Source organism: Eretmochelys imbricata, chromosome 5, assembly GCF_965152235.1.
Source record: "Eretmochelys imbricata isolate rEreImb1 chromosome 5, rEreImb1.hap1, whole genome shotgun sequence".
NCBI classification, from domain to species: Eukaryota; Metazoa; Chordata; order Testudines; family Cheloniidae; genus Eretmochelys; species Eretmochelys imbricata.
In genome coordinates, this window is record NC_135576.1 from 128,199,868 (window position 1) to 128,212,112 (window position 12,245).

The window sequence follows — 12,245 nt, forward strand, 5'->3', positions numbered from 1 at the left end:
TTAGGTTGTTTTAAGATGAGTTTTTGACAGGGATCATAAGGACTGAGAGAGTATATGCTAGTTGGCGACAGCCTCCCTAACAGACGTAGTTTGATGTGAGCCTTCGGCGAGAACTGGTCAATGTGCATGCATAGCATTAGCAATACTGCTGTATTCTTCAATTACTAAGATATTGGTGAATGCACGAGAATCTGAACTTTTTACTTATTTATTTCTAAAAAGTTCAGCCTTTTAAAAATTTAGCGAAGCACCCATTCCTCTCTATGATCCACGTACATAAGTTGGAACACTTGAAACCCATTTTTGAGCTGCATGCAAGTTATCTAAATATTTTGTTCATCAGTGTGACAAAGTTCCTCCTCTACCTTGGTGGGTCTTGCGCTTATTGGCAGATTTGTTCGCCTTGGAGCTTCCCCGCAGCCCTCAGCTTGGCCCTTTTTCTGAACCCACAGTCCAGGTCGACTTCTCCTGTGTCTGACCAGGAGTTGGGAGGTTTGGGGGGAACCCGGGCCCGCCCTCTACTCCGGGTTCCAGCCCAGGGCCCTGTGGAATGCAACTATCTAGAGTGCCTCCTGGAACAGCTGTGCAACAGCTACAATTCCCTGGGCTACTTCCCCATGGCCTCCTCCCAACATCTTCTTTATCCTCACCATAGGAGCTTCCTCCTGGTGTCTGATAATGCTTGTACACCTCAATCCTCCAACAGTCCGCATTCTCACTCTCAGCTCCTAGTGCCTCTTGCTCCCAGCTCCTCATACACACACCACAAACTGAAGTGAGCTCCTTTTTAAAACCCAGGTGCCCTGATAAGCCTGCCTTAATTGATTCTAGCAGCTTCTTGACTGCCTGCAGGTGTTCTAATCAGCCTGTCTTAATTGTCTCCAGAAGATTCCTGTTTGTTCTGGAACCTTCCGTGTTACCTTACCCAGGGAAAAGGGACCTGATTAACCTGGGGCTAATATATCTGCCTTCTATTACTCTCCTGTAGCCATCTGGCCCGACCCTGTCACAATCAGCCAATCAATTAGTTTTCTCAGGATCTTAGTAATTGAAAAAGGCAAATTATTTAGATAGATATAGATATATAAAATGAAGAATTGGGACCCTTTTCAGCACCAAGGGTAGTTGCTGTGAAATACTACATGGGAATCAAAGGTTGGAGTGAAAGTACTATCTCTACTGTAATGACAGAGTCACTAGCTGAATCTGCAGGACAGAAATGCCAAGAATGGATTCAGAATGAAAATAATGACTCTCTGACAATTGTTGAAGGTTTGGTTTGAAGTGAAGGTTCAATAAGGATAAGTGCAGGGTCCTGCACTTAGGACGGAAGAACCCAGTGCACAGCTACAGACTAGGGACCGAATGGCTAGGCAGCAGTTCTGCGGAAAAGGACCTAGGGGTGACAGTGGACGAGAAGCTGGATATGAGTCAGTAGTGTGCCCTTGTTGCCAAGAAGGCCAATGGCATTTTGGGATGTATAAGTAGGGGCATTTCCAGCAGATCGAGGGACGTGACCGTCCCCCTCTATTCGACATTGGTGAGGCCTCATCTGGAGTACTGTGTCCAGTTTTGGGCCCCACACTACAAGAAGGATGTGGAAAAATTGGAGAGAGTCCAGCGGAGGGCAACAAAAATGATTAGGGGTCTGGAACACATGACTTATGAGGAGAGGCTAAGGGAACTGGGATTGTTTAGTCTGCGGAAGAGAAGAATGAGGGGGGATTTGATAGCTGCTTTCAACTACCTGAGAGGTGGTTCCAAAGAGGATGGTTCTAGACTATTCTCAGTGGTGGAAGAGGACAGGACAAGGAGTAATGGTCTCAAGTTGCAGTGGGGGAGGTTTAGGTTGGATATTAGGAAAAACTTTTTCACTAGGAGGGTGGTGAAACACTGGAATGCGTTGCCTAGGGAGGTGGTGGAATCTCCTTCCTTAGAAGTTTTTAAGGTTAGGCTTGACAAAGCCCTGGCTGGGATGATTTAATTGGGGATGGGTCCTGCTTTTGAGCAGGGGGTTGGACTAGATGACCTCCTGAGGTCCCTTCCAACCTGATATTCTATGATTCTATGAAGTCCTCTCACTTCAGATCTGTGTTTCATGGAATGTGGAACATAATGTAGCAGATTTGTATTATAGCTCTGATTTTCAAGAGACTTTAGCTGTTTTTACATTTATAGTAGAACCTCACTAAACACTTCATAATCTGCACAAAAAGTCCCATCACATCCCAACTAAGAGGCTGTACTGAGCTGCCATATCACTAAGGCATACACTTTACAAATTAACCTAGAACATTTATTCTTGACCTTTTTGCTACTGCTAAACTTCAGTAAGTAGCAGTGGACCTCAGGCGTTAATGTGAATCAGTGAGGTTCTGTTGTATATTTTTTGTTTTTCAAACAGGGTACAAATTGGCAACTCAAATGTGAGAGGTTACCTGTAGGTAAAGGTTACCTGTAGAGGTCATGGTAAAAGGGAAAAGTTGGAGGTATAAAACAGACTCCAGACAGGTGCAGAAATGTCAAGTAGATAGGTATATGTGAAGTAGGCATCATAGAAACAGTAGAGCTGGGAAACTTAGCCACATTACCATAAATCTTAACTCATTCACTTGTGAGCTAGGCTGTTATGATTTCATAATATTGTTAGATTGTCAGTTGTCCCTTGAGAGATTCCTAAGTATATTTCTCACTGAGAAGTATCAGAGTGGTAGCCGTGTTAGTCTGCATCAGCAAAAACAACGAGGAGTCCTTGTGGCACCGTAGAGACGAACAAATAGATTTAGTTTCTGTAGTGACCCATCCACTCCCAGTCTCTATTCAGGCCTAATTTGATGGTGTCCAGTTTGCAAATTAATTTCAGTTCTGCATTTTCTTGTTGGAGTCTGTTTTTGAAGTTTATTTGTTGAAGAACTGCCACTTTTCAATCTGTTATTGAGTGACCAGGGTGATTAAAGTGTTCTCCTACTGGTTTTTGAATGTTATCATTCCTGATGTCAGATTTGTGTCCATTTATTCTTTTGCATAGAGACTGTCCAGTTTGGCATTGCTGGCACATGATGGCATATATCACATTGGTAGATATATCACCTGCACATCTACCAATATGATATATGCCATCATGTGCCAGCAATGCCCCTCTGCATGTACATTGGCCAAACCAGACAGTCTCTACATTAGTCAGTTAGTCTCTAAGGTGCCACAAGTACTCCTCGTTGTTTTTACATAAACTAATTTCCCCTTGCTAAATACTCACATCTTCTAGTCAACTGTTTGAAATGGGCCACCTTGTTTACATTGGCCTCATTAACACTACAAAAGTGATTTCCACTCCTTCTTGTCAACTGTTGAGAATTGCCTACTTCCAACTTAAATTCAATTGGCTCATTAGCACTGACCCCCCACCTGGTAAGGCAACTTCCATCTTTTCCTATGCTGTGTATTTATACCTCCCTACTATATGTTCCATGCCATGCATCAACTTATGCCCAAATAAATTTGTTAGTCTCTAAAGTGCCACAAGGACTCCTCGTTGTTTTTACTGAGAAGTTTGTATGTTTCTCTGTACACATCAAAAAAAATAAGAGGCAAAGTAGTTAATGATCTCAAATTAAAAATGAAATAATCAGTGAATTAATGAAAAACTTAAGATCCAATCTTTCAAAGGGTTCTACAGGAGAAAAACCTTACATCCATCTGAAGTCCTGTTGTATGTGATGATCTGACTAAGTAGATGTTTTCAGGATTAGGGCGTTACACTGCATATGGCAAAAGCACTTTTTAAAGATCTCTAGGTTTCTAACTACTTGAGGTACAACAGTTAATAAGCTTTTCAACAAAACATATATTTTGGAATTATACATTGATTTCAGCTAAAATTGACAGGTCAAATAACTATAAAACTATCAATTACAAAAGGAAAAATTATATGAAACATATAGAAGTTATTAAATGCAATACTACATATTCTCATATGTTAATAAAACGAAAAAAAAATTAAGTTTATACAATATCATTCAGAGTCATTACTCAGAAAACAAGATTCTAGGAGGTCTCATTTAATGCTGCATACTCAGTTCAGTAGCCACTTTAAAAGGGAATTTCAATAACCATTTTCATGGGCATGTTTAAAAATACCGAGCTAAACGGAGAAGTTCAATAGCACAAAGGCAGTTAGCCATCCAACTCAGTCTGGCAGCTGTAGCTGGGCACCCTCGCTACCATCTGTGCCTTTGAAAAAAAATCTCCCTCTTAATCTTTTGTCAAGGATGTATTATTTTCCAGGGTGTGTATTCATGCAGAAAGCATATGTTACATCAGAATGTTATTGGCAAGATTAGCATAAAAATCACATTTAGCATTTACTTGTAATCATTGTAGAGATGTAGTTAGGCATCGTATTCCCTAAATCAAATCGGATACGAGAAAAGTGTCCTTGTAGTACATGCAGCAAGAGGACAGTGAATGTGCATAGCTTGAAATGCTGCCCTAGATTTGTAGTGAAAAACTGTCAGAAGCATTTGTTGCCGTGAGATTGCTCCTCCTATCATATGATAATATGTCTTTGTAAAAGAGGGGCGAAATCATGACTCTCTTTGTGACATGCTTGTATTCAAATGATCTGTGCTTAAATGGCCTGATTTGAAATGTGAATGTATCCAGTTATTAAAAGACCTTATACTGTAGACTAAACTGCTTCTTTTCTTAGCCTGTTTCCCCTTCCAAATCTTGAATTTGCTTTGTACACTCTCTGTAAAAAATGACTAACAACATTTTCCTGGCAAAGAAACTCACCTCAGCACAGGGAGCTACTGATGCTTTGTCTCTGCCTCCCTCCCACTACAGCGCACTATTGCTGAGGGAAGGACGGAGGAGATGGAAGCAAGCTGAGTGAAAAGTGGTGAATCATAGGCCGTATCTTATCTGCTTGAAAGCTTGCATTGTTTGCTCACATTTCTATATCTCTCCTGTATCCTGCTAAATGTACCCATATCATGGTGATTTATGACTTGAGGGGTATAGTAAAGGTCAGTAATGCTGATTTCAAAGGGGAATAAACTGTGTGATATGTTAATGAACATTGGCTTCTGTTTTAGCTCATTAAGAAAGACCTTGGCTCAATGCCCAATTTTCAGATGGTTTATGGAAAAGGCAGGAGTTTTGAAGAAGGAGTAGTAGTTATGCCTTTTTAAGGGGCACCCTCACTTGTTTCTAAAATGCAAAAGATTTGTTCTGCTCCTTTGTTTCACACATATCATGCTGGTCATTTGTATGGAGAGATGAAATGTGATAGGCCATCACAACAGGGAGGCTGGACATAGGATCACCGTATAGCATGTCTTGCACCTACCAGCTGCGTGATGCCCCTTGTTCTTTGCAGGATTAGCTCATTCTGTCAGCAACAGGGGCCTAATTATATGCAACCAAGGCCCCATTCTGCCCTCTGATACAGGCACAGCTCCCATTGAAGTGTGTGGCAGGGTGTCTGTATATCTGAGCACCAAAGGTTCTGCTGGGTGTTAAACATCTAACTTTTTCTTCCAAATTCAAGTGAACGAAGATGTTAAGTCTTCAGTTGACAACTGAAATTACTTCCTCGGAGCCTGATCCATATTTAGTGTTAATGGAAAATAATCAGAAGATGATTTACTGGGGTTGGGTTGTTTTCAGTACAAGTACAGTACGACTGAGGCTTGCAATTATATTTAAGACTACAGGTTAAAGGGGGAATCCTATCTGCAGAAGAACCGAGAAACAGCACAACCTGTGCAATTCCTGTAGCAAAGTGGTCGTCATGGGATTAACTGAGTTACCCAGAGTACTAGGGGATGGACCTATGCTCTTACCCTTCCCTCTTTCAGATTTTGTCAGGGGGAATTTACACACACACAATTTGTGATGCATCTGGATAAAGCAGGAAGCTCCCAGCCTGCAGTCCTGTGAGTTGATAAAGTGGATGGGGTTCAGAGAAGAGCCACAGGAATGATTAAAGGATGAGAAAACATACCTTATAGTGATAGACTCAAATAGCTCAATCTATTTAGCTTAACAAAGAGAAGATTAAGGGGTGACTTGGTCACAGTACATAAGAATCTACCCAGGGAACAAATATGTAACAATAGGCTGTTCAGTCTAGCAGAGACAGGTCTAACATGACCCATATGGCTGGAAGTTGAAGCTAGACAAGTTCAGTCTGGAAATAAGATGTGCATTTTTAACGATGCAAGTAGTTAACCACTGGAACAGTTTACCAAGGGTTGGGGTAAATTCTTCATCACTGACCATTTTTAAATCAAGATTGGGTGTTTTTCTAAAAAATCTGTTCTAGGAATTACTTTGAGGAAGTACAGGAGGCCAGACTAGATGGTCACAGCGGTCCCTTTTGGCTTGGGAATCTGAGTAGTGTGTTATTTTTGTTGCACTGAGTGATCCCTTTACAAAAGTTCCTCTGTGCACAGAGGAAGGGGCAGGACTCAGGAGCCCACACAGGGGCTCTGCGCTGCTCCACAGGCAATCACAGGTGCCACGATTCATGGGGATTTTGGAGGAGAAGCAAGGCCTGTGGATCTGCTACTGCTCAAACAGTGTCAGCTGTTGCCCAGAATAACTGGCTATACTGCATGTAGCAGCAGAGATGACAAGCAACGTGTGCAGCCAGCCTGGTGCCAGTGCGTGCAACTCCTTTGAGTTAAGATGAGCTGCACTTGTGGTCAGCAGTTCAGAATGGAATCCTTTACCCATTAAATAAACCCTTTGCCCCTTTCAATGCATACTGTTACTCATTAATACCATCTCTTCCTTAAATCTACTCTGCAGCAGATTTTCATGCCCACTCACAGCTGAAGGAGTTATCGACTTACAAGGCACGTGGAACAAAACCCTCCCAGCAAGGGCTGAAGAAACAGCCCTCCAAAGAGTGGACATTGATAAGATGCTGCCCCCATTCCAGGCTCTGGGGACCAGTTCCCCAAAGTACAGAGTTCCTTGGGATTTACTGTCAACGGGAGCTTTGAGTGCTCAGCAGAACAGGGCCCTCTTGGAGCCAACAAGTGATTAGTAAATGCCTGAACTTTAAACCTGCCCAAGTTAACTCCTAATAGCAACCAAAAATAGCGTTAGGGTCTTGGAAGGCAATCAGCAGGCCTAATGGAAAAAAATAAACATATTAACTCAGTCTCTGCAGAGCTCTTGACCTTCCTCCTGAAATTCAGCAAGACAGCACCCAGGGTTTTCCTAGCCCACATGCCTCCTGTAACTCCCTCCAGACTTGGATAATGTGCTTTCTCTACTAAGGTGATTGAAAGTGGTAAACTCAGCAGTAGAAGAGGTTGAGCAGGGATGGGATATTATACTCTCACATCCTTTCAGTGAACACTCCAAGAAGTACCCTCTCCAACAAATCTGCAAAGACATGGCCTCATAACCTGTTACCTTCTGCTAGTCTCCAGGTTGTTTGGAGATATATTATTAGGTGTCTCACCCCCCAGTGGAATAGACACTGTTTGGGATTCCTGCAGTTTCCACAAATGCATCATGACTTGACAAAGAACTGATCAATTCCTTGGGGTGCCAGCTACAATGATGTCCTTCAAGACCATTTACAGCAGCAGGTGTTCACTTCTGTAACAGCATTTATTAACCTACATATTAATGACAGGTTTCAGAGTAACAGCCGTGTTAGTCTGTATTCGCAAAAAGAAAAGGAGTACTTGTGGCACCTTAGAGACTAACCAATTTATTTGAGCATGAGCTTTCGTGAGCTACAGCTCACTTCATCAGATACAAGATATCTGATGAAGTGAGCTGTAGCTCACAAAAGCTCATGCTCAAATAAATTGGTTAGTCTCTAAGGTGCCACAAGTACTCCTTTTCTTTCTACATATTAATGTTTTATCAAAACTACAGCCATTGCAAAGTGTCCCAGTGTTTGAGGACAGTAATGTTATTTCATTGAGAGTGAGGAAGATACAGCTCAGGCCATAGTACCATTATAAATGTCAGTGAGAAGCAGGTGTCGTTTCTGCACAACCACACAGGTGTTGACACTTAAAGGGCCAGATTGTGAGGATGAAGTACTCTCACTGACAAGTAACTGCTTATTAATGGGAGTAGGTTGCCTAATCTGCCTCCAGATGAGTCAAGGTTCTGTTAATGCAGTTGACAAGCAGAAATAAATACAGAAAGGTTTCCATCTATACGCAAAAAAAAGAGGAGTACTTGTGGCACCTTAGAGACTAACCAATTTATTTGAGCATAAGCTTTTGTGAGCTACAGCTCACTTCATTGGATGCATCCTCTGAAACCTGTCATCTGTACGCATGCAGCATCACTGAAATGCAGCCACTTCTCTAGTGGATGGCAGCAGACAACTGCTTAAGAGGGAAGACAAGGGGATGCTTTGGCAACACATTCATATTCCTGGAATCTCTAATGTGCCTGCAAAGGAAACAGGGACTTGGTTTTTTTTACAATGTATACTGTTTGAATTAGACCCCTGAAGTCAGAAGGACACACTTCTGTTTTATTGTTTGAACTGTGTTGTCAGGTTTTTGCATGAAAGTAAAGTTAATCATTGTTATACTTGCTGACTGCGTGTAAGCAAATATTTCAGTAGGACGCAAGGCATAACTGGAAACATCGTCAATGGATCTGAGTGAGCAGATCTAATCTTTGCAACAGTCGAGTTCAGGTTTGGACCTTGACTGTCAGACTTAATTTTTGTACCTGAATGCAAGTCAAAGGTGGTCCTGCACTGGTGAGGTCTCAGCTGGAGTACTGTGTCTGTTTTTGGGCACCACACTTTAAGAAAGATGTGGACAAACTGGAGAGAATCCAGAGGGGAGCAACAAAAATGATAAAAGGTTTAAAAAACCTGACCTAGGAGGAAAGGTTTAAAAAAGGGCATGGTTAGTCTTGACAAAGAAGACTGAGAATATAAGAGCTGCCATACTGGGTCATAATGGTCCATCTTGCCCAGTATCCTATCTCCAGCAGTGGCCCATGCCAAAGCTGCAGGGGGAGTGTACAGAACAGGGCAATCATGTAGTGATTCACCCCAGCAGTCAGAGGTTTGGGGTCACCCTGGCATGGGGTTGTGTCCCTGCCCATCTTGGCCAATAGCCATTGATAGACTGATCCTCCAGGAATTTGTCCAGTTCGTTTTTGAACCCAGTTATGCTCCTGGCTGTCACAAGATTCCATGGCAATGAGTTCCACAGGTTAACTTGGGCTTGTGTGAAAAAGTACTTCCTCCTGTTTGTATTAAACCTGCTATTAATTTCATCAGATGACCCCCAGTTTTTGTATTGCGTGAAAGAGAAAATAAAATTTCTTTATTCACTTTTTTCCACACCATTCATGATTTTATAGACCTCTTTCACGTCCCCTCTTATTCATCTCTTTTCTAAGCTGCCAGCCCTAATCTTTTTAGTCTCTCCTCATACGGAAGCCGTTCCAGACCCTTGATGATTTATGTTGCCCTTCTCTGAAACTTTTCCAGTTCTACTCTGTCCTTTTTGAGATGAGGTTACCAGAACTGGACACAATATTCAAGCTGCAGGCATATCATGGGTTTATAGTGGCATTATGATATTTGCCACTTCACTGTTCACCCCCTTTTCCAGATCATTAATGAATATGTTGAACAGCACAGGTTCCAGTACAGATCTATTTCACTAGGAGGGTGGTGAAGTACTGGAATGGGTTACCTAGGGAGGTGGTGGAGTCTCCATCCTTAGAGGTTTTTAAGGTCCGGCTTGACAAAGCCCTGGTTGGGATGATTTAGTTGGGGTTGGTCCTGCTTTGAGCAGGGGGCTGGACTAGATGACCTCCTGAGGTCTTCTCCAACCCTAATCTTCTATGATTCTATGATCCCATGGTGACGGGTTGGATCACAGAAACCCCCTTGGGGCTGCCAACTGATGTGCCAAGACTACTTCTGCCCCTGCTTTCCCTGCCAGCTTGGGACTCCAGCACCCTGTGTTGCTGAGCCAGACATGCCAGTCTGCTCCAACACAGACCCAGGGTCTGAACCACGTGCCCCAAAGTTGCAGACTTAACTGAAAGCAACTTAAGAAGTGTTCCTGTCTTTGACACTCAGATGCCCAATTCCCAATGGGGTCCAAACCCCAAATAAATCCGCTTTACCCTGTATATAGCTTATACAGGTAAACTCATAAATTGTTTGCCCTCTATAACACTGATAGAGAGATACGCACAGCTGTTTGCCCCCCCGCTCCCCCCCGGTACTAATACATACTCTGGGTTAATTAATAAGTAAAAAGTGATCTTATTAAATACAGAAAGTAGGATTTAAGTGGTTCCAAGTAGTAACAGACCGAACAAAGTGAATTACCAAGCAAAATAAAATAAAACACGAAAGACTAAGTCTAGTACTGTAATAAAACTGAATACAGATAAAAACCTCACCAGTTCCAGTAAGCTTCTTTTTACAGACTAGTCTCCTGCTAGTCTGGGTCCAGAAATCACTCACACCCCCTGTAGTTACTGTCCTTCCAGTTTCTTTCAGGTGTCCTTGGGGGTGGAGAGGCTCTCTCTTTAGCCAGCTGAAGACAAAATGGAGGAGTCTCCCAGGGGTTTTAATACACTTTCTCCTGTGAATGGACACCCCACCTCCCGCTGACTAGAATCCAGCATCAAAATGGAGTTTTGGAGTCACATGGGCAAGTCACATATTCATGTATGAGTTTCTTACCAGCCAAGCCACATTCCTGGGAAAGCTCAGATGTGGACTGGTGTCTTCAAGATCCATTGTCCGTTAAGTGCTTCTTGATTGGGCATTTAACTTGCACATTCCTTTCTCAAGAACAGGTTTCAGAGTAACAGCCGTGTTAGTCTGTATTCGCAAAAAGAAAAGGAGTACTTGTGGTACCTTAGAGACGAACCAATTTATTTGAGCATGAGCTTTCGTGAGCTACAGCTCACTTCATCGGATGCATCCAATGAAGTGAGCTGTAGCTCACGAAAGCTCATGCTCAAATAAATTGGTTAGTCTCTAAGGTGCCACAAGTACTCCTTTTCTTTCTCAAGAAGCTGACCAAATGCTTACAAAGGCTACTTAAAAATCAAGCCAGTACACACCCAATATTCATAACTTGGAACACAAAAATAATACATGCATACAAATAGGATTAGTAGATTCAGTAGATCATAACCTTTACAGAGATATGTTACATGGCATATGTAGCATAAAACATATTCTAGTTATGTCATATATATATATATATATTCATAAGCATATTTCCATAAAGCCTTATGGGGGGAGGCCGTCACACCCATGACTGCTTACTTTGCATAAGAGCGTTTGGTGAGGGACCTTGTCAAAGGCTTTCTGAAAATCCAAGTACACTTGGTGATCAGTGATCAGTCAGCATGTGATTCACCAAGGGCAAGTCATGCCTGACTAATCTAATTGCCTTCTGTGACGAGATAACTGGTTCTGTGGATGAAGGGAAAGCAGTGGACGTGTTGTTCCTTGACTTTAGCAAAGCTTTTGACACTGTCTCCCACAGTATTCTTGTCAGCAAGCTAAAGAAGTATGGGCTGGATGAATGCACTATAAGGTGGGTAGAAAGTTGGCTAGTTTGTTGGGCTCAACGGGTAGTGATCAATGGCTCCATGTCTAGTTGGCAGCCGGTATCAAGCGGAGTGCCCTAAGGGTCAGTCCTGGGGCCAGTTTTGTTCAATATCTTCATAAATGATCTGGAGGATGGTGTGGATTGCACCCTCAGCAAGTTTGCAGACGACACTAAACTGGGAGGAGTGGTAGATACGCTGGAGGGTAGGGATAGGATACAGAGGGCCCTAGACAAATTGGAGGATTGGGCCAAAAGAAATGTGATGAGGTTCAACAAGGACAAGTGCAGAGTCCTGCACTTAGGACGGAAGAATCCAATGCAGCGCTACAGACTAGGGACCGAATGGCTCGGCAGCAGTTCTGCAGAAAAGGACCTAGGGGATTACAGTGGACGAGAAGCTCGATATGAGTCAACAGTGTGCCCTTGTTGCCAAGAAGGCCAATGGCATTTTGGGATGTATAAGTAGGGGCATTGCCAGCAGATCGAGGGACGTGATCGTCCCCCTCTATTCGACATTGGTGAGGCCTCATCTGGAGTACTGTGTCCAGTTTTGGGCCCCACACTACAAGAAGGATGTGGAAAAATTGGAGAGAGTCCAGCGGAGGGCAACAAAAATGATTAGGGGTCTGGAACACATGACTTATGAGG

The 12,245-nt window shown here is 42.8% G+C and overlaps 1 protein-coding gene across 4 annotated transcripts in view; it reads left to right on the plus strand.

The window, feature by feature from the left end:
- The window catches only part of IDUA (alpha-L-iduronidase), an 86,742-nt gene that overhangs the window by 37,316 nt on the left and 37,181 nt on the right, over nucleotides 1-12,245 (plus strand). The window contains exon 1 of one of the 4 annotated variants that reach the window (XM_077817872.1): nucleotides 10,663-10,682. The exons of the other annotated variants lie outside the window; for them this stretch is intronic. The gene's annotated coding sequence lies outside the window, so the exon portion shown is untranslated. Of the gene's footprint in view, nucleotides 1-10,662; nucleotides 10,683-12,245 lie in introns of those variants that run through there. 4 annotated transcript variants of the gene reach the window in all.